Source organism: Ctenocephalides felis, unplaced genomic scaffold, assembly GCF_003426905.1.
Source record: "Ctenocephalides felis isolate EL2017-DRISC unplaced genomic scaffold, ASM342690v1 CF-g0.4_SCAFFOLD_01886, whole genome shotgun sequence".
In the NCBI taxonomy this organism is placed as follows: Eukaryota; Metazoa; Arthropoda; class Insecta; order Siphonaptera; family Pulicidae; genus Ctenocephalides; species Ctenocephalides felis.
In genome coordinates, this window is record NW_020538040.1 from 187,636,788 (window position 1) to 187,658,132 (window position 21,345).

The 21,345-nt window shown below is 29.2% G+C and overlaps 1 pseudogene; it reads left to right on the forward strand.

The window, feature by feature from the left end:
* Positions 1–20,683, forward strand: part of LOC113376420 — a 70,425-nt pseudogene extending 49,742 nt beyond the window's left edge.
* Positions 20,684–21,345: the final 662 nt, after the last annotated feature.

Here is a 21,345-nt window from a genome sequence, read left to right on the forward strand (position 1 = left end):
AGCTAAATGAAATGCAGCCATGATTTTTCAATATTCACGACAATTTGCATACAATTGAGTAATGGCATATATTTAATCAATTCCATGTGTTCTATATATTTCAATTACTTCATCCCTCCCACTCGTCACCGTGTGTACCTACCCCCGTGTGTATATAATCTCGAGGCAAGACGTTTTAGATTGACGCAGCTAAATTTCGCACCCCTTCCTCCAAGTTCTAAGTTATTATATTACGGCAAACACAACTTGTGCAAATATGACGTGTGGACACGTCGTGCCCTCGACGGAACATTAATTCTATAGGGCTTATTGTCAATCATTAGGTCAATGACCGGATTTCCTAATGCACTTACCATTTGCTAATTTGCATATGAATTCTAAAAGCATTCATGGGGCATTCCTTCAGACGTGCGCAGGATGCACATTCTGTTACAAATACGTACATATATTTACATCACTGAGGATAGTTAGTGCTAGGAGGGAATAATGGGAATTAAAAGCTTTTTACGGTTCCGTTTCTTCAACAGTCGATACTTACAAGGAGAATCTTAGGTTTACTCTTCTAGGATTTTGATGAAACTTTGCATGATGATAGAGTTGATAGCCAAATATAAATATTTAAAATATTATAGGCCTATGAGAAGTGGTTTAATTATGAAAAATAATTGAAATTTTGAATAATAGACTGCGCGCTCAGTCACTCTAAAATAATTGATTGATCAAGGAAAATGAGGTTTTTGTTCAGAACTTTAATAATTATAATTAATAATAGCTATCACTATTAGCAAATTTTTAATTACTTATATATACACACATATATATATATGTATATATATATATATATATTTATATATATATAACATTCAAGAATATGTCTCAACGTCGAACAAAAAAATCTAAACGATATATATTTTATATAAAAAACTCTTCTGTACGGGTGTATGATTTGATACTTTTCCTAAAACGGTTATTCAGATTTTGATAATTTTTTTTAGAGTATGTCAAAGGAAATTTTTAAGATTTATTATAAAACTACAGTAATATTGTAGAAATAAATAGCAAAAATTACAAAAAAAAACACTTATCATTGCTTCACATTTAGAACATTTGAACTGTTATCTGCTACAAATGTCAATTCACTTAAAATTTGAATTTATCTGGAAATATGAGCCAAGATAATATTAGAATTTAATTTAAAAAAATTAGAATATAATATAAAAAAATGTAATGACTACATTATTATTGCCGAAAAGCAGCTGAGATGTGCCAGAAATTAGAATAATATAAAATACAGTCAACAGTATATGTTTGACAGATGATATTATATAATTCAGCTTAATAATTAACACAATTAGTCCAAATTTGCATATACAATATTTTTTTAAAACTATTAAATGCATGTCGCATTTTGTTTACTTTACTAGTTTATTCAACAATACAAAAAATATTTCTACTTATTAAAATAATAATTTAGAATTTTGTTTCAAGTATCAAATATTCATTTGTTTGGCATTGGATATGGAATATTTAGCAAGTTGATCTTAGATTAAAGAGTGCTCATATTGCTCATCTTACAAACTAATTCACGCAAGATTCGAACATAATATGATAATATTGTTTATTAAATTATTAGTAAGAAAAATGTACTGCAGAAATTATAATTGCCAGTAAGCAACTAATATATTGTACGAGATCATGAAAATTATAGACTAAATTATTGAATCAATTATGTTGTATGTTAAAATCAAGTGTGATATTGTTCCTTTACCATAGATGCTATATATTTTTTTCTGAATATCTTATACTGCTTATGCCAAGACCAAAAATAAGTCACAATGGCAGGACATCAAATAGGATATTAAAAAGTATAGGATAGGTTATATAAAAATTGGAACTTTTGAATTATAGACATGGGTACAGGACAACGTATGTCTGGTCATCTAGTATATATATATATATATTATGTTTATTAGGGTGGTCCTTAATATGGACATTTTTGAATTTCTTTGCTCCCAAAGGCTCAAATGGTTCCAAATTGATAATAAACAATTCTCTGAAAGTTTTAGCTCTTAATATTAACTTTTAGACAGTGCGCAATTCAATCAAACTTTGTTTGGAAATATCGTAAAAAAATAGAAAAAAATTGACATATGAATTAAAAATGAATGTTTGTGTCATTTTTTATTGAAAATTCAACGCTCTGCAAAAATTTTTATGCTATACAAAACTTTGATTGAATTGCGCTCTATCTAAAAGACAATATTAAGAGCTAATACTATCAGAGAATTGTTTTTTATCAATTTGGAACCATTTGAGCCCTTAAGAGCAATCAAATTCGAAAATGTCCATATTAAGGACCACCCTAATGTTTATATATAATATATTCCATATGGAAGTATGAATAGTAGTCGATCCATACGGTATTAAGTTATAGTCAATTTTCTATTATCTTGCAGCTTCATTTACCTCTGCTTCAATATAGAAATAGTTTCGTACATATCAAGCATTTCTGATGTCACTTAATTACACTAATTCAAACTAAGCAACTAAATGTAATTAAACCACCAGTAATTTTAAACTTGGAAAGAATTCATGTACAACCAACCGAGTAGTGCATCATTAAACTAACGTTCGTTGTGAAATTTACATAACTCCGTCGTATTACCGAGTTGCAAAATGTTTAACTTTAACATAAATTAATTAATATTAAATATGTATATTGCACAAGTTTAAATCAAGGAGGATATTTGCAAACATGTGTTCTTGGCGAAGTAATTACAGTTTTAAACGAACAGGGATTTATTCGTGAATTATAAAAAGTAAAGTTGTAAAATGCGATTTACTGCTTTATTATAACTACAATATCATTTAATGCTGCAACATTATTGATTCGAATATAATATATAAGTTTGTATCAGTTCAAGAGAAGCCAATTAATTTTAACTCTATTGTATTGAATTTAGATGCAATAAATATATTCAACTGTATTTTGAAACTTTAAAATAACCTACTTTCAATAAGAGTAAAATAATTTTTCACTCTATACATGTATGTTCATCTAGTTATCTAGGAAAACAAAAAAGCTCTAAGAAATTTGTTTTTTTAAAACCTAATGTATATATTTCAATTTCATATTTGGTTTCGTACATTCTGAAAGATGACACAAATCTAGTGACGAAACTAGTGCATTCATAAATTATCAGACAGCTTCTATTTTTTTATGCCCCTATGGAGTAACGGTTGGATCATTTGCTTTTACATTTTTATTATTTGTAATTGAAAAAAAATTAAAAACCAGAAATTTTCATCCTTCTACCACAAGTCTCTATTTTGTAATACTCATTTTTGCAATGAGTATAATTAATATACTCAATAATTTTCTATCTTGCTTTCAAATAATGAATGTTTTTCACTGAATTTTGACTAAAACTTTCCTAAACTTATGCAAAAGCTCGAATTTAACTTGAAAAAAAAAACTTATTTGGGTTGTGCACATTTTTTTTAAATTTTGGGTTCTATTTTTTTTATTTTAATTATTTATTATATTTATATATTTAATTCAAAAATACATACGATCCTAAATTTTTAACCACCTGACTGAATCCGCTTTATTCACGACTGAAAGGTCATCGTAGATAAAACTAGATGCATCAAAATGATTTCTTTTTATTTCATATTTTCAAAGTTTAACTATTTAGGAATATGGGTACAAGAAAATTTTTGACAAATTGAATTATTTTCGTAGATATAGGTATTTTACTGACTCGGTCTCCATACTAGTTTGGCTTCACGCAAAACTTTGAATGCGTTTTTCTCAAAACAGACTTTTTCAGTACTGTTGACACGATTTCTCCAGTTTTAATCGACCGATTCATTTGAAATGTTCAGAGAGTCTTATTTATAGACCTATCTATAGCCCGAACTAGGATTATCCCCAAATTCCAATTTTTACTATTTTTAAAAAATTCGAGAAACTCAAAAACAGTAAAAAAAACACTTTTTATTTCAAACAGTCGCCAATTTGTAAAAAAAAAAAATTTCTTACTCATTGCTAGTTCGGGCGATTGCGACATCATTGTAGATTAATAATCTTTTTATTTTTTGCATTTCCGATGGCTAGGAGGGCTGAAATCATATCAAGACTGAGGTTCCAATTTTTGAGACCACCAACTTCATCAGCTGCCAGTTTTTACAATTTTCAACTTTTTAATTTTTTAATTTATGTTTTGTATTTTAATAAAATTAATAAACGAGTGGTAGAAAAATGGATAGTAAAAACATTCATTGCTTTCTTTTACGACACTTTAAAAATGACTTAAAGTTCATCGCTCTCCACTAGAATACTATCATTCATTACTGTAGCTATCATCAATAAATAAGTGGTGCTCTACTAATGTCTAAAAATAACTATCATGAAGTAGAGTAAAAGTATGCCTAGAAATTGCTCCAGTAAAATATATGGTATCGTATATTTGTATCAATGTATATTCGTGTTTTACGAATATATAATACACGTACAATGTTTTCCGATTGAATTTCTTTAAACTATAATTCATTACTGTATAGATATCATCAATCTTTGTGCAACATAGTAGTAAGTGGTGCCCTGCTGATGTCTAAGCGTTCTACTTCGTTCACGGGACGTTTGATACGTCGAAATCGACTTTTCGTTCCGAGATCTCGGTGACAAGCACTCAGCATTGTCGCATTTCGTCAGCGTTCACTTTATTCACAATCTGTGCTTCCGGCATTTCGCCGCTCGAGCGTTTGGCAGCAAAGCGGCAAAGCACGGCCGAATCGAGGAGGAACGCCTTGCCCGTTCCTTAGGACGATGACGATGACTATGACGACGATGACGATGACGATGGGAATGCTTAGAATGGACGGATACATTTCCATCTGCTGCCACTTACCATAAAGCGAGCGGGAAGCTTAAGAAAACAACACAATGCGATTGGCATAATATAATGCTGGGGAGATGCGCGTCAGTTTTTCATCCGGTAAATAACACGTTGAATTATTTTCGTTTAATCAAGTGTTTATCAATTAGCAGAAATCAATTTTCGTTAATAGGATAAGCAATAATTATTGAATGGTTGGCATTATTTGAACTAGTAGTGTATAACATCGTGCCTTGAGGAAAATTGCAGGAACTACCCATACCAAAAATTAAATAAAACTAGTGGGGCGCATGGCATCGTGCCTTAAGGCAAATTGCTGAAACTTCCCGTACCAAAAAAAAAATTATTTAAAAGATTAACATTTTTGAGAAAAATTTACTCTGAATAATTAGATTTGTGACAAACTATAAATTTTTGACAAAAATTTACTTTTTTCTAAAAAAAAGACTTTTTGAACAAAATTGTATTTTGAAATATTTTGGAAATTCTGAATTTTTTTTTCAAAGCAATCGTACTGCTTTAACTGCATAGAGACGAAATATCGAAGCGCGTAAGCGTCGCGTCGCCGTCTAACGGATAAACATTGGTACGGAACCCATAGGAATGTAAACAAAATTTATACTTATTGTTAAAATCTCTATAAAATATCTGATAATTTGATGTGCATATGTCTAATAATCATTTTTGACCGCCAGATGGCATTTTCTTTACTTTTTTACTAGATCTCCGAAACCGCTAGACCTGCCTTCATGAAAATTTGATCAGTTCTTCATCTTACAAGTAAAGTGTTTTTTGAATTATTCAAATCGGACGCTCCGTTCTCTTAAAAACTGACTTACCGTTTTTAGCACTTTTTGCCCCATATCTTCGGAACGGGTAGACCTGCTTTCGCCAAAAACTAATCAACACGTCTCCTTATCAATACGAATCGAATGTTTTCGAATTATTCAAATCGCTTCATCCGTGTTTCCAAAATCGTCGACAAAAATTTGTATTTGAACACACATATACACGCACACACATACACACACACACATACATCCATTTTTTCTAAGGTATGCCAAAATATTCAGAAAACTCCAAAACGGATATATCAAAATTTTCATTTTCGATTTTTTTGCGATTACTATAACTTAATTATAAAAATCAAGATAATTATAAAAATCTTACAATGCGTATGCGATACAGTCAAAAAATATTTTCTTCTACATACAATCATTTTATCATACATTTACATTTGAATTTTGATTTATACGTCTGGGCGATCTGTTTATGTTTTTGAGCAAATTATCTCAATACATTTCCACTGGGCGTTTTCAACGTGTTTTCTCATTGAAGAACACAATTATCTTATTTATTATGCATTTTATTACCCTGCCAAATGTAGCATTAATTGTAAATAATTGCGAAGATAAGAAAAACTGCCTATTGTTTCCCTGAAACTCCAAAGTTCGTTATTCAGAGTTCAGTATGCAGGCACAGAAATTGTACTGATTTACAGTAAACACTAAATACGCATAATTTAGAATAAAGTCCATAGTTACAAAACGCAACAATTAATTAGAATAAACGGCGTTATAAATTACCATTGTAATCTGATTTGCAAAAGAAGAAGTGATTAATGCAATTCGCGCCGAACATTAGTACGGTTCACAAGAAGAAACTTTGCAGACGAGAGGAATTACTTCGCGTTTTTATCACCTGTTTTATTTTGCAAAATAGTGTTTCATAAATTACGCTTGATGCTCTTTGCTAATTTGAATTTTTCTATTATATTATATGTATACATTAGTGCACATTTATATATTAGTATTCTGAACATAAAACCTTGCATTGTTTATGTTTTGTTAGTTTAGTTAGATAATCTGTAAAATTTAGCACTTTGTTTTTTAAAACAAAATATCAATTCATCAAATTTACATGTCACATATTATAACAATAAACAAAAAGTAGTCAACAACTTTTTTGTTTATCTGAACACAAAATCTAGAATCATTATTAACATTCACATATTAAAAGTACTGTCATTGTGTTGAATTGTGCGTAAAGATATTAGAATAATAAAAAACATATGTAAATATATAATGAATTAATATTCTATTCGTTGACCTCTGCTTTTAGCATATTATATGTTTACTATATTTAACGCATTTTTATATTTTTAACTTCTCGTAGGGTAAGTTATTGTAATGGGCCGAAAATCGAAATTGAAAATTTTTATATTTCTCGACGTTTTAAAGGTTTCTGAACATTTTGGCATACATCGGAAAAAAATGATGTGTGCGTGTGTGTATGTATGTATGGATACGATTTTTCGTCCACGTTTTCGGGCGCACGGATCAACCGATTTGAATGGTTCAAAAAGCATTCGATTCCTATTGATAGGGAGATGAGCTGATTAGTTTTTGGAAAAGGCAGGCCCAGCAGTTACGGAGATAAAGAGCAAAGAGTGCAGAAAATAGAAATCGAGTTTTTGAGAGAACGGAGCATCCGATTTGAATGATCTAAAAAAAACATTCAATTAGTAATGATTGGGAGAAGTGGCTATTAGTTTTTGGCAAAGGCAGGCTTAGCCATTTCGAAGACACGGAACTAAATGTGCAAAAAATGGCAGTTTTTGAGAGAACTAAGCTTCCGATTTAAGTGATTCAAAGAACTTTCTACTTGTCTTAACAAAGTAATTGGTTTTGGAAAAAAAAATTGTTTAGACTTTTTTTTCATTTTTTTTTTTTAATTTTTTTGTATCGAAAATAATTCAGATTTTATTTTTAATTCTGACTATAGTTCTAATATACTTAAAACAAATAATTTCAACTTTGCAATTCAGTTTATATAATTCTTATAAATATTAGACAATGTTACAATATTTATAATAATCTATTTGAAAACATTCAGTATTCCTTGAACATTTTGTTACGGTATGGAAAGTTCCAGCAATTTGCCTTAAGGACCGATGCCTCACACCCCACTAGTTTCTGTCTATTTAACATGCATCTCATCTTATTATATCGTATTGATTTTTTACATTTTTTTAATTTTCACACATACTTTTTCATAAGTTTTCATAAAAACTTGTATGCATATAGTAACGGACATGAGAGTCCAGCATGTTACCGCTCAATCAAAATATTGTAATCAATAAAATAGAACAACAATAACGATTGAGACTATTCTTTCAAATAATTACGATTGCGCATTACAATCAAATCGGATTAATATTAGATTTATAGTGTCCTTTATAAATCCGGGATTTATTTCCTATATTGTGTCATATCATTAGACAAAATAATCCTTAGCATCCAACAGCAGACAGAGACCGCTGCCGTTGCGGTACAAATAACTTCCGCGGGTAAGCTTCCACGATAACTGCCGTTGTGGCATGTGTGCACTGGCTCAATTGCTAAATCTCCGAATCACTATAATTGCATAATGTAATGCAAACAGACCATCAGTACAAACTATAATATATACACATGTATATAGACACACATTATATATTTAGGTGCTCCATGGCGTAGCGGTTAAACGCACTGTCATGGGTGGACAAGGTCTTGAGTACGAACTAGGTTCTGGATAACCTGATATCATGCAGTAATCGTATGAATTTTTGCTTGAATATAGATCAAAAATATATTTCCATTTCGGACACTGCGATGCAAAATGGCAATGGAAAATGAATCACACTATTTTGCCCTGAATTGAGTTGGAGTTTAACTCAATTCACGGACCTGCCCTAAGGCAGTACTACCCGTTGTTCTGTATATTACGTACTTTGCTTATTTTTTTTACCACTCTACAATGTCCCATTATGAAACCTAATATGCTTTGTTTGACAAAGTGATAAATAAATAATAATAATAATAATAAAATGCCAAATAAAATTGAGATATACCAGCAATGTGAAAAACATTGAAGTAAAAAATTTATATGTTCTTTATCCTAAACTAAGAAAATTATGCACCAATTGACTTAGTGATGAAGATAAAAAAAATAATTAATTATTACATTCATACCTTTAATCGCATTGTGTATCATCAAAATTAGATGCAACCCCCAAAACAGCTTATTACAAGATTATATTTCAAGCGACAAATACAATTTGCAGACGTTGATTGAATCTGGTAGCTATCGTTAATTAAAAAAAAGGATTACGTTTATTAATACAAAGAAAATTTTAATAATTCAAACAATATCCAACAAGTTTTAAGGTTGAGAAAAGTCAATATGTTAATTTGTATTCAATAGTGGACTACTATTATGATAGGTCTAATAATAACTACATACAATTATTTTTGTAAACGTTCTTCTATTACTATTTATAAAATGCAATCCTTATCGCTCATACTTAAAAATATCATTTCGAGTATTTTAAAAAGTTTAATGTAAGTATCATTTTGAGTATGTATATTAGAAAGTTTAAACAAAAAATTTATTATGAATATGTATATTGAAAAGTTCTATCCAAAATATCATTTTGGATCTATTTAGAAGTTCAGTACAAAATATCATTTTGAGTACCTATATTAAAAGTTTAATTTAAGATATCATTTCAAATACGAATATTAAAAAGTTCAATCTAAAATATTATTTTGAGTCTACTAAAACGTTCAATCCAAAAATATTATTTTGATCCTACAAAAACATAATATATATATATATATATATATATATATATATATATAATATATATATATAAATATATATAAATTTTCTATTATGTTTAATATCCTGTTTTGATAATCCACTCATTTATTTTTATCATTTTTATTTTGAACATATTATCATATTTCTGTACATTATTATATTTTTTACAATTTAATTCATTATTTAAGAAAAATCTATTTTCTTTTCCTAAACATATTGTTTGCAAAAATCTCATCAAGATCATGTTTCTTGACAGATGTCCTGAAGATGGAACGTACCTAGTTCCGAAACGTCGACAATAAACAAATAATTAAATAAAGAAATTGTTTTTTTAAAAACTTTTCTTGTTTTTTATTTTGTATTATTTTTTGGATTCTTGTTCGAAACTCTACAAAATATATATTTATGCAAGTTATTTTTCAACATTCCGTAGGGTAAGTTATAGTAATCGCAAAAAAATCGAAAATATTGTTATTCATATATTTTTACGTTTTACAGGTTTCTGAACATTTTGACATACCTTAGAAAAAATTGATGTGTGTGTGTGCGGATACAAATTTTCGTCGAAAATTTTGATAAGCAGACGTGCTGATTAGTTTTAGGCAAAAGCAGGTCTAGTCGCTTTGGATATAAGGGGCAAAATGTGCCAAAAATGGTATTTTAGTTTTTGGCATAACGGAGGGTCCGATTTAAATAATTCAAAAAAATATTTAACTTATATTGACGAAATGAACAACTGGTGAAATTTTTGTAAAGGCAGGTCTAGCGTCTGCGGAGATCCAATAAAAAAAGTGAAAAATAATGCCATTTTGCGGTCAAAAATGATCATTAGACATATGTACATCGTATTATCAGATATTTTATAAAGATTATAATAATAAGTTCAAATTTTGTGTATATTTATATGGTTTCCAACCAATGTTTACACTACGTGACTCCAAATCAGCTATTTTTACAAAAAAATCAAAATACAAAAAAATTTTTTTTTTTAAAAAGTCAAATTTTTTTCAAATGTTTCAAAATTTTTCAAAGTTTCGACAAAAATTTTTTTTTCTAAATTTGGTTTTTGGTACGGGAATTTCCAGCAATTTGCCTTAAGCAGGCACGATGCTTAAGTTTTTTTTCAATTGCAAATATATAGAGCAATTTTCTACATGTGTATATAGGTATGTATGTATGAATGTATGTATGTATATCAGTCCCTTGTGACAGATAGAGTTCCGATGCAAGCACGCCGCCTAACCAGAAAATTAATGAATCGCCTCCGCTATTGTTTATTCGCATTCGTTCCAATAATGCTACGGCTGAATGCGTACCAGACCGGCAGCCAGAGGGGCATCATCGACGTGCAAAATCGCTTTTTGAAACGTCCATCTGTGCCCTTGTAAAAATAATATACGGCACTGTTTATGAAACATTGTCCATCTGATCGATCACAAATTACAAACGCGCAATTTAACATAATACAAACAAATCGAATAAGCTTTACGCCGTCATATGGAAAATGAATTTTTCTAAATTGATGACACGCGTTTGTTATGACTGCATGTGTAGAGGATTAAATAAAAATTATATAAATATAAATATATATTTATATATATATATATATATATATATATATATATATACAGAGAAACGAGTCAAAATTTAATAAAACAATTACAACATACAAATGATTTAAAAAAATCCCAGACAATTTAAAACAATGCTCACAAAACACATTAACACTTTAAAACACAACATAGTTTTTTCAACCCGACTTTACTACATTTTGCAGAAAATTTATACAAAAGAAGAATTTATGAAAGATTGTATTTAACGATTTATTACAATAGAACTATGAATAAAAGGAATGATCTCAACATGTTGTGCAACACATTCTTTATATAGATAGTATTTCCAAATTACTTATAAAACTAAAATGTGCAGAAAATTTATAAATAGTTTCACACATATAAGAATCTTGATAAAAATATATATTTTTTTTTAGTTCTTTCTTCATTATGATTTTAATTTGTTTGCAGATAACACATATACTGCACAATTATTCTTTTGTGATAATTTAATGTTAGTGAAATTTTGTTATGATTACAAGTTTGATATTTAAATTACATAGAGTAATGCACTAATAAATCCTCATACCATAAATTATCGTATTTTCTGTTTTTAACACTAAGATTATCAAATTGTAAGTACTTTACTTTTTATTATTTTTCAGTCTCAATTGTTTTAATTTTTGAATTTAATTTTTAGTTTTCATTGAATAAAGGCTAGAACTATAGCCGAAACGTATACTTTGCAAAATAATTGTTTATACAAAATAGTTTGTTTTGTTAAGTTTATATATATATATATATATATATATATATATATATAATCATAAATCAATACCGTAATGTGAAGCTTAAATAAAGGTCTTCGATTTTTATTTGATATATAGCCTTTGAATATTTTTATTATACCTTTATATAATATGCGTACACCCAAATATATCCTATCTGATCCTACGCTCTGATAAAGAAAATCTTTTTAAAAAATTTGTAATAGGCTAATAAAATATATTGCACTAAATGTGGTAACAGAGTATATAGTTTAAAATATAATTCATATATATTTTAAGAAAATTCAGAACTAATGAATAAAAGTAAAATAAATAAATGCTAAACTAAAAAGCAGGAAATGAAAATTATTTGACTTTTGTATTAGTTGAAGAGTTGTTCTTGTTTTCAGATCTTGGTTTTATTGAAAAAATATATTTATTATGCTCTATTTAGTAAATATTTTTAAATTATATGTTTTAGTGAGATTTTTATTTTGAATTCCGCAAAATCAGGAAATAACGGACGATATGCATTACATTTAAATTTTTGATCATGTTCTCATTAGTTTTTGCCGAAAATTAAACTAATGTAATGATAAAGTAGATTTGAATTCAAATCGTCGTAAGATTTTTTAACTATAGCATAACATTTTTTTTTACAATTGAGTTTGAAAAATCACGAGTTTATAATAATGCAATAAACAACATAATATATACATTAAATCTCTATTTATAATAATGTTTTATTATGTTACTAATATGGGGTAATAAGGGGTAAATCATAAATGGGTAATTGTGTATTATAAGTACTGTTTGTGAACTAGCTAGAGACAGAATGAATGAAGAGATATTTGTTTTTAAAATTTTTAGCAAGATTTTAAAATGTACATCCAGATAACAAATATTAGATAGCACAAAGAAAATACAGTTCTTTAATGTATTGCAAACAAATGACATCGGAGTTACTCTCTAAAGCAGATAAGTTTTTACCAAGATTCCTATAACATATATGAAACTAATTGCGAATTATTTGCACATTTTTTATTGCTTTGTAAGAAATTTTGAATTACTATCAAGATAGCAGATATCAGTTTTGAACAACGAACTGAGGTCATTTTTCTTATTTACTACATTCTCGTTATAAATCATCAAAAATATCCTTCAACAACCCGTCTTTTGTATAAATTTTCTTCAAAATGTAGTATATTCGTGTTAAAAAAATCCATGTATTGTTTTAACAGTTTTATGTGTTCTGTTAGCATAGTTTTAAATTTTTGGGTTTTTTTTTGAATTATTTGTTTTCATAAAGTCGTTTTAATAAACTTAGGCTAGTTTCACTAATATAAATTGATTTGCAATCTTAACAAATAATTTGATAGACCTGATTTTCAAGACGTTCGATATTAAAAAGAGTTTTTATTTATAAAATAGTTTGTTTTACGAGGAAAATGCATTGTTTTGATGTATGGCAAACAAATGACACAGGAATGGGTCTCTAAGATTGTTTTAATTGTTTTTGTGTTTCTGAAGTCGTTTTATAAAGTTTGGGCTAGTTTTACCAATGTACGAGTAAATTGATTTGCAATCCTAACAATCAATTTGATAGACTAAATTTTTAGGATGTTCGAAATTAAAAGATGTTTTTGTTTAGTAAAAACAGTGTGAGTCGTTGTGCTGAAACTAGTCGGAGTCCTTAATTATAAAATTTATAAAAATAGTTTTTTACAAGGAAAGTCATGTTTTTTGACGTATGGAAAATAAAAGACACTCGAGTGGGTCTCTAAGGCTGGTAAATTATTATGAACAGTAGGATTGTTGGTTAGCAGAAATTTGTTTTGTATATATATATATATATATATATAAGCATTTTTTTAATTTTAATACATAATTAATGACTTACTTTTTTAAATTCCTATCTTCCTACGATATCACCAATATCTTTTACCAACACCAAAATCTTTGAACAGCTACCACATGTTTCGATTAAATTTATGTTTTTCACATCAATCAATCAATGATCACTTCACAATCAAACAATCAGAATCCGATTGTAAGTCACCACTCACGAATCGAATTTAATACGTAAATCACTGAATTTTCCGGAGACCCGGACTGCCGCGATTTTGACGATCGGGTCGCGCACACACAACTGACTGCCGGAGTTTTCCAACAGACTAACGGAGCTTTCTCTACCCCACGGAAATGTACGATGTCCTTCGTGGAGTTTCGGTTATTATTACCCTTCCAGCGCCTACTGCAAAAGTAAATCCGTACAAACGTGGCTATCTCGGGAACAGGCGCGCACACGTACATGCCGTTCGGAGCGTTTTGAGCGTTCCAAGCAACATTTATTTTTTGTATATTTCATTTTTTAAAATCGTGTATTACAAGCATAAATAATTATTTTGTATGCCAACACACAATTTAACATATGTTATAATAATATTTCCATGCATTATTAAAAATAAGCGTTTTGTTCCATCATATCTTCGCAATTTTTTACCTTCTGCTTTTCATACTTCGCGCTTCTTGATTGTTTTGAGACATGTTCCAAATGTATACAAATTATTATAAACATGTATTATATATTGTTGTTGTTTATTTGAACTTGTGTATAACAGCACAAATATTTACACTTTTGTTTGTAAACATAGCACTTCTGTTATATGTAACGCATTAATCATGCGGTTTGCAGAGTCTGTAATATAAAGCTTAAAGTGAATCTACAGTAATACCAAAATTAAAAATATAAAATATTAAGGTAGATTAAGAATTGTTAATTTGTAGAATATAAGAAAAAAATGTATTAGAAGTAAGAAGGATAAAAGAAGTTTAGTTTAGAAGATGAGAAGAACATATTGAGAAACAAGAAGAAGAATGAAAATTGAATGGAATTGAAGAAAATTGAATGGAAGATTAGGATATAAAAAAAGATAGTATATATATATATATATATATATATATATATATAAGAAACATATATGTAAAAATTGTATAGAATATGATGAAAAATAATATGAATAATGTAGGTGACTAAAATGCTGTAAAGCGGAGGCCAATAAAAAAAATTTAAAAAAAGCTTAAAGTTTGAGTTTGGTATATCAAAATATTGAGTTTAGTTTTTTTTCTCTCTTTTATTAAAAACCATTAGAACATAAATAAATTCTATTAATTATTTTGATATACATTTTTCACATATAATTCTAGATAGTAGTAGATTGTAGATATAATTGTAGTTACCCTAGTGGATAATTACTATTAGATACGTTTCATTGGATCAAGTTAATTTGACCATTTTCTTTTAAGTTTTCTAAATTCTGGTGCAAGAAGCAGCGGAGCAACGACGAACTTATTAAAATAAAATAATTTAATAGTAGAATTTTTTATCCTGTATACATATCGAGAATGGCAGTACATTGTTTTTTTTTTGCTTATTTTCTTTGATTTTTTGGTCTTTTGAACGTGTTTGCCAAATTAAAATGTGATAGCTCTAAATATATGCCGGAAAGCCAGGGACTTTTTTTTATTCATATGTCTTGAGATCTGCTGATTATATTTATACGTAATAAAGCTAGATAGTTGCATCAATAAGTATTCCTCTTGCAAATCAAAAGAAAATAATTCCTTAACTATTGTTTATTATTTTACAATTTATAATTTGCTAGAAAAAGTAAGGCGTTGCTAACCCCCTCGTGTATAGAGCTAATTGGAAAATCTACCTGAAAAGTTGTAACGATAAAAAAATATCGTTTAAAATTCTATTGAAAAATGTTTTGTAATACTTACCCCTGTTATAATTAGTCCCTAGCCCCTCTATATAATAATTGCTGTTGTTTTAATAATTTCAACTTTTGTATATAACTTAAAAAAACAGGATTTGTTTAGTCTTTATAATTTTGGGTAAAGAGGACTTTGAAAAAAAAAACAAAAAATTATATTTGATGGAATTTATTAAAATTACTAGAAATGATTATATTACTATTTATAATTTTCTCTATATAGTGTTTAAAAAAAAACACAAAAAATTATATTACATTATTTTTTTGTCCTTTTATTAAAATAATGTCTGATTATACAAAGTTGATATTACAATAATATTGGCAATTTTAAATTTTTCCAAAATTTACAAACTCATTGTGAAAATTGACATTGTAGATTTGGGACTCTATAAGCTGATCAAATAAATATAAATATTATAAAAATAAAACAAAACTGACTATTCTATAAAAAATACTCTAGTAGTGCCATATAAAATATTTAATTCAATATTGTCGACGAAATGGTATTCTGGCAATCTGTGCGATTTTGCCTATATTCGATTTTGACAAACATTAAATTTCAATAAAATTCAATAAAAATAAAACTATTTTTGATAAAATAACAAACATTGTGCATGTAATTAATTGTGACTGTATGAATTAAGTAAAATGTATAAGCATTACTGTAAGTAAAATGTATAAGCGTAAATACATATAAATGTTTTTTGTTATACTTTTTTAAATATAATCTGCTGTACTAGGACATGTAGTAATTGTTTTACGTATTATATGGATTTTTGAATAGATGGCAACCCAGTTGTCCAATTCAGTTGTGACTTCAATTAACTATATTCGAAATATTTATTGAGATATTATGATTATATACAGCTTTACCCACGCGAGGCAATTTTTACTTGAGATTATATTTGGTATCTGTAACAAGTAGAAATTTGACTGAAGTCGAACTTGGCTGGGATCGAACCTGCGAACCCGGGACTAGTTCAGGCTAACCCTCGTCCAAATCGAACACGTGTAAATCTGTGTCACTTACATCTCAATATTTTCCATCTGGGATATGTCTTAGATAATCGCCTTTTGAAGACAAAACGTACCCACGCCTTTTGAAGACAAAACGTTGTCTAATATATTCTTTTATTACCTCAGTGGTTAGTGTATGTGTTCAGATGCGAGTTGGGGTTCTTGAACCGTAACAAGAGAGCATCGTGTTCTTCAGTGGTCCAACTTTACCAAAGTCTTGTCTTATCTTTGTGAAACGATTGAGAGCAAACTCGGACCGTTTAGGTGAGTGAAGTAGAAAACTGTTTGTACGCTTTATTAAGCGCACGAGACCGTCCAAAGTACGTAATTATTGCGCAACAATCTGCCGCAGCCTCTGGTCAATCGTTAGTTTAGCCTTGATAAGCTTTCGGTTCCGTATTTAATAAAAATATTTAATAAGTTTGTTATTAAATAAGAAATGCTAAAAACTAGTGGTGTATGGCATTGTACCTTGGGGCAAATTTCTGTAGTTTTCCGTTCCATGAAAAATATTGGATGAATAATAATAATTAACGAGGCGAATTCAAATTCAGTAAGAAAGGTTAAGGTTATAACAAAATTGAAAAAATTGAAATTGGGTAATATGAATTAATTAATTTTGAAAATTTTGAAAATTAAAAAAAATTGTGCTATAAAAATTTGAAAATTTTGAAAATTTTATTTTTTGATATTGATAAATTAAATTTTCATGGAAGTAAAACGCACTGGCGAAAATTGTATTGTTTTCAACTAATTTTTGATCATCAAGTATTTCACTACTTTGCAGTCCTGATTTTAGTTTAAATAAAACTTGCCAACACACTTTAGTATTTTTTTTGTTTGAGAAGGACCTCTCAAAGTCGACCGATTTTAAAAATTATAAATTCATGATTCAACAAAAAGTCTAAATACTCGGAAACTTGGGGCATTTGTGTAATTATTTTTGACTGTGGTTCTAGAAGTATTATTGAAGCTTATAGTTCCAAAGTTTAGTTGAACAAAAGTATTGAAAATCAGCCACAATAACCGAAAATTGATAACAATTTTACTAAAGCTCTAGGTTGCACTTAAAAGCTCATAATCTCCAAACAACGTGAGATTTTTTTCAGGACAATCAACCCTAGTCACCCTATTTCAGCTTGACGTTGAGTTTTGGGTCACCTATATATATATATATATATATATATATATATATATATATATATATATATATATATATATATATATAAATTAAAATTGAAATTCTGTATTTATACGTTTCAACACTTGACACTTTTTTCTTATGTAATTTCAAAGACTTTAACAATATATACGTTAAAAAAAAAATCTTGGTAAAAATTATGCATACCGTGCCAAGACTATCGGTCGAGCCGCTCCTTAGTAATTAAGAAAAACGTGAAAAATGTTTGTCCACGTTTTAGCCAAAAATTCAATAACTATTCAGAAGATATTATTTGGGAATCGTGCTGATTAGATTTGGACAAAGATCGGCCAAACCGTTTCTTTGTAATTAACTTCGAAATTTTTTATGTTGATAGACATCATAGTCCTAAGGAACTTACTAAAATTTTATGGCCATACGGTAAGTAGTTAAACTTTAAAAATTCATCAAAGATTGAAAAAAAAGTGCCAAAAGTCGCTTTTTGTGATGAGTCAAATGTGATGCAAAATTTGATTTCAACAAATTTAAAAGCCACTTTTTTGTAATCAGCGGAAAAATAAATCTACAAAACATTTCTAGTTATGTAAAAAATGTTGTCATTAATATAGATCCTTAATTAATATCAGGGACTAAGTACATGATATACTTAATCGTGCAGTTGAAAACTTGATCTAAATTTATTAAGATTAAGTCAATTATTACACATTTCGAGAAGCTTATGCAACTTCTCTTGAGACAAAATGCCACTTTAAACTAGTTTTATAAAATTTCAATTAATAAACACCAAACCAACATAAAAAACAATATACCTACATATAATAATAATAATAAGCTGAGTTAAAATCCAACTCGATTCAGGGAAGAATAGTGTGAGAAATTTCCCATTGTCATTTCACACCGCAGTGCTCGAGATGAGCTAATTTTCAAATGGAAACATATTTTTTATCTATATTTCCAATATATATTTCTATTTCCAATATATATATATATATATATATATATATATATATTTCCAATATACATATGTGTACGAATAACCTACTTCACTCACAACTGTATCGATGACATTGAAATTTCAAATCGGCTCTCAATAATTTTGCAAACGACGTAGTTTTATATTAACTCTTTAATTGAGCTGCATAACTGCATGCTCAAGTTTCTATTGTGACTAGAAGAAATGTGAGATTGACAACACCTTATGCCGGAAATAATTATACAGTGAAAATAAATAGGAAATAACCTTCGCGATGGCTCTCCGTATTATACTTTAGGCGAGTGGAAAATAAATATTTGATTTTCTTGAAAACAATAAATTTTTAGACTAACTATATAAGCTGTCATTTTAATTTTTCAAGAGCATAGTTATATTTCTTTCATTGCAGTAGGGTAATAAATACTTAACAGGTTCGTGGAAGTTATAGTTATATATTGTATATCGGATCTTCTCATTAAATATTTCAGTGTTCAATTTTTTGTAGATTTTTTTTATTGAATTTTTTCCATAAAATATTTTTATTAGTGCGTGAAGAGCATCGTGATTTATTTCTCTGTATAATATTATCCAGATATGATTCGTTTTCTCCTGTGCTGTGCCTTCGTGCTAGTGAGCGTGCATGCTGCATGCGATCGGAGCTTAGCCGATCTCTCTTACCGTCTCTCCGGTAGCGATCTTCAGTGGCCTTGTCAATCAACCAAGAACATTTACGTCAGTTCTGGCAGATACGTTCCAAAGAATGTCATCATAACCAGAGCCCAAATGTGGAACGATCAAGTTATAGTCGCCATGCCCAGATACAAACCAGGAGTACCATTCACTCTCGAAAAGATGTCTTTGGCCAAGGCTTCTAAATGCATCGCCACATTAGCTCCATTCCCATGCTGGTCCATGCAAGAAGAAGGCAACTGTGAAGCTTTGCAAAGCGTTGTTGATATTTTCCTCGATCCCATGGTAATTATCAAGAGAAATGATACACAATGGAACTACATTTTCTTTGCAAGAGATTATAATATTGTGGTTTTTAGGATATATTGTGGGTTCTCGATGTTGGTATTGTTAACACATTAGAACAACCCGTACGCCGTTGCCCACCTAAAGTTGTGGCTGTGAATATGAAGACTGGAAAGGTTGTGAAAGTTGTCAGTCTTGAAGGATTAGTCAGCGATGCTAGCAGATTGCAATACATTCTTGTAGATTATGATGAAGAAGGCAAACCTTATGTGTAAGTTTTAAATAAATTTTTAGTTTACAAGAGATTTTTTCAATGTGTACATTGTTCACATTGTTGTCCTTTATCCAGGTTTGTGAGCGATGCCGGAACTAGAGCCATTGTCGTGTTTGATGTGTACGCCGGCCAAGGACATCGTGTCGTTTTGCCCAAAGCAGTCACCGCCGGCTGTGCCCCCAATGACGTTCTTTACATCGCATTAGTCCGTAAATCTTGTGGCCAAACTGTCTTGTACTTCACCTACCTCAACAGCCCAAGATTGTTCTCTATCAAGGCCGCTTTACTCCGCAAGGGACAAGGTGCCGGTGCCGTAGTCGATGTTGGACCCAAACCCAATGGCCTACCAATAGTTCTTCTGGGTACAGACAACGGAGCTGCCATATTCTTCAGATTCAAGGGCCAAAGTGACGTGTACATGTGGAACACTGAAACCTGTTTCAAGGAATCCAATTTCGTCGAAGTATTGCCAGGAGGCGACTGCAGATTGGCTACCCAAGTATTGCCAGGATTTAAAAAACTCATGTGGGCGCTTGAAAGTAACTTCCAACATTACATCGCGATACGACGGTTGCGTTGGCGCTAGTATAATGTTGAGGCCAGTTGTTAAAACTGCGATGCTTAGACTGATGAATTGAAATAAAAACTATGTGTGAAACTATTTGACGAAAGTGTTTGGTTTGAGTGCAAACTTAAACCGTTGAAGAAAAATACTTGATATTATATTGTAGGCACAGTTGCGTATGTGTCTTTGAACGAATGCTAAAGTGCAAACGTTTGCAAAAATGTTCATGTAAATGTACAATTATATAAACAATAAATTAAAAATTAAATAATATATTTCTTAGTTTTATTTTTTACACAATGTAATTAATTCAAAAATTGATTACTCCTTGCAATACTAATTATAACGCTGACAATCTATAAATTGTATGGAATTCTTTGGGTGCTTTTCAATATATTATATTATTATATTAAAATATTACTTACGCGTAACGATTTTTGTGACTAGTTTTCAAATAAATACATGTCATATTAATATATTTTCCTTGCATTTTTACAAGTTTGCATCGATATTTGATAAAAACACATTTGATAATAATTATTTCGTTTTTTTTAAACGTTTTAAGCTAAATAAATCTCATTTTATATTCTGAGCTTAAATTGTAAATAAAAAATAATCCGACTTTTTTTTCTGGCAAAACTGAAAAATGGCATCTTTCGAAAAAATTAAATTAAATCCATCATCTTCCAAAATTTGAATTTTTTAGTCAGTAAAATTTATTATCATAGTTGGCCA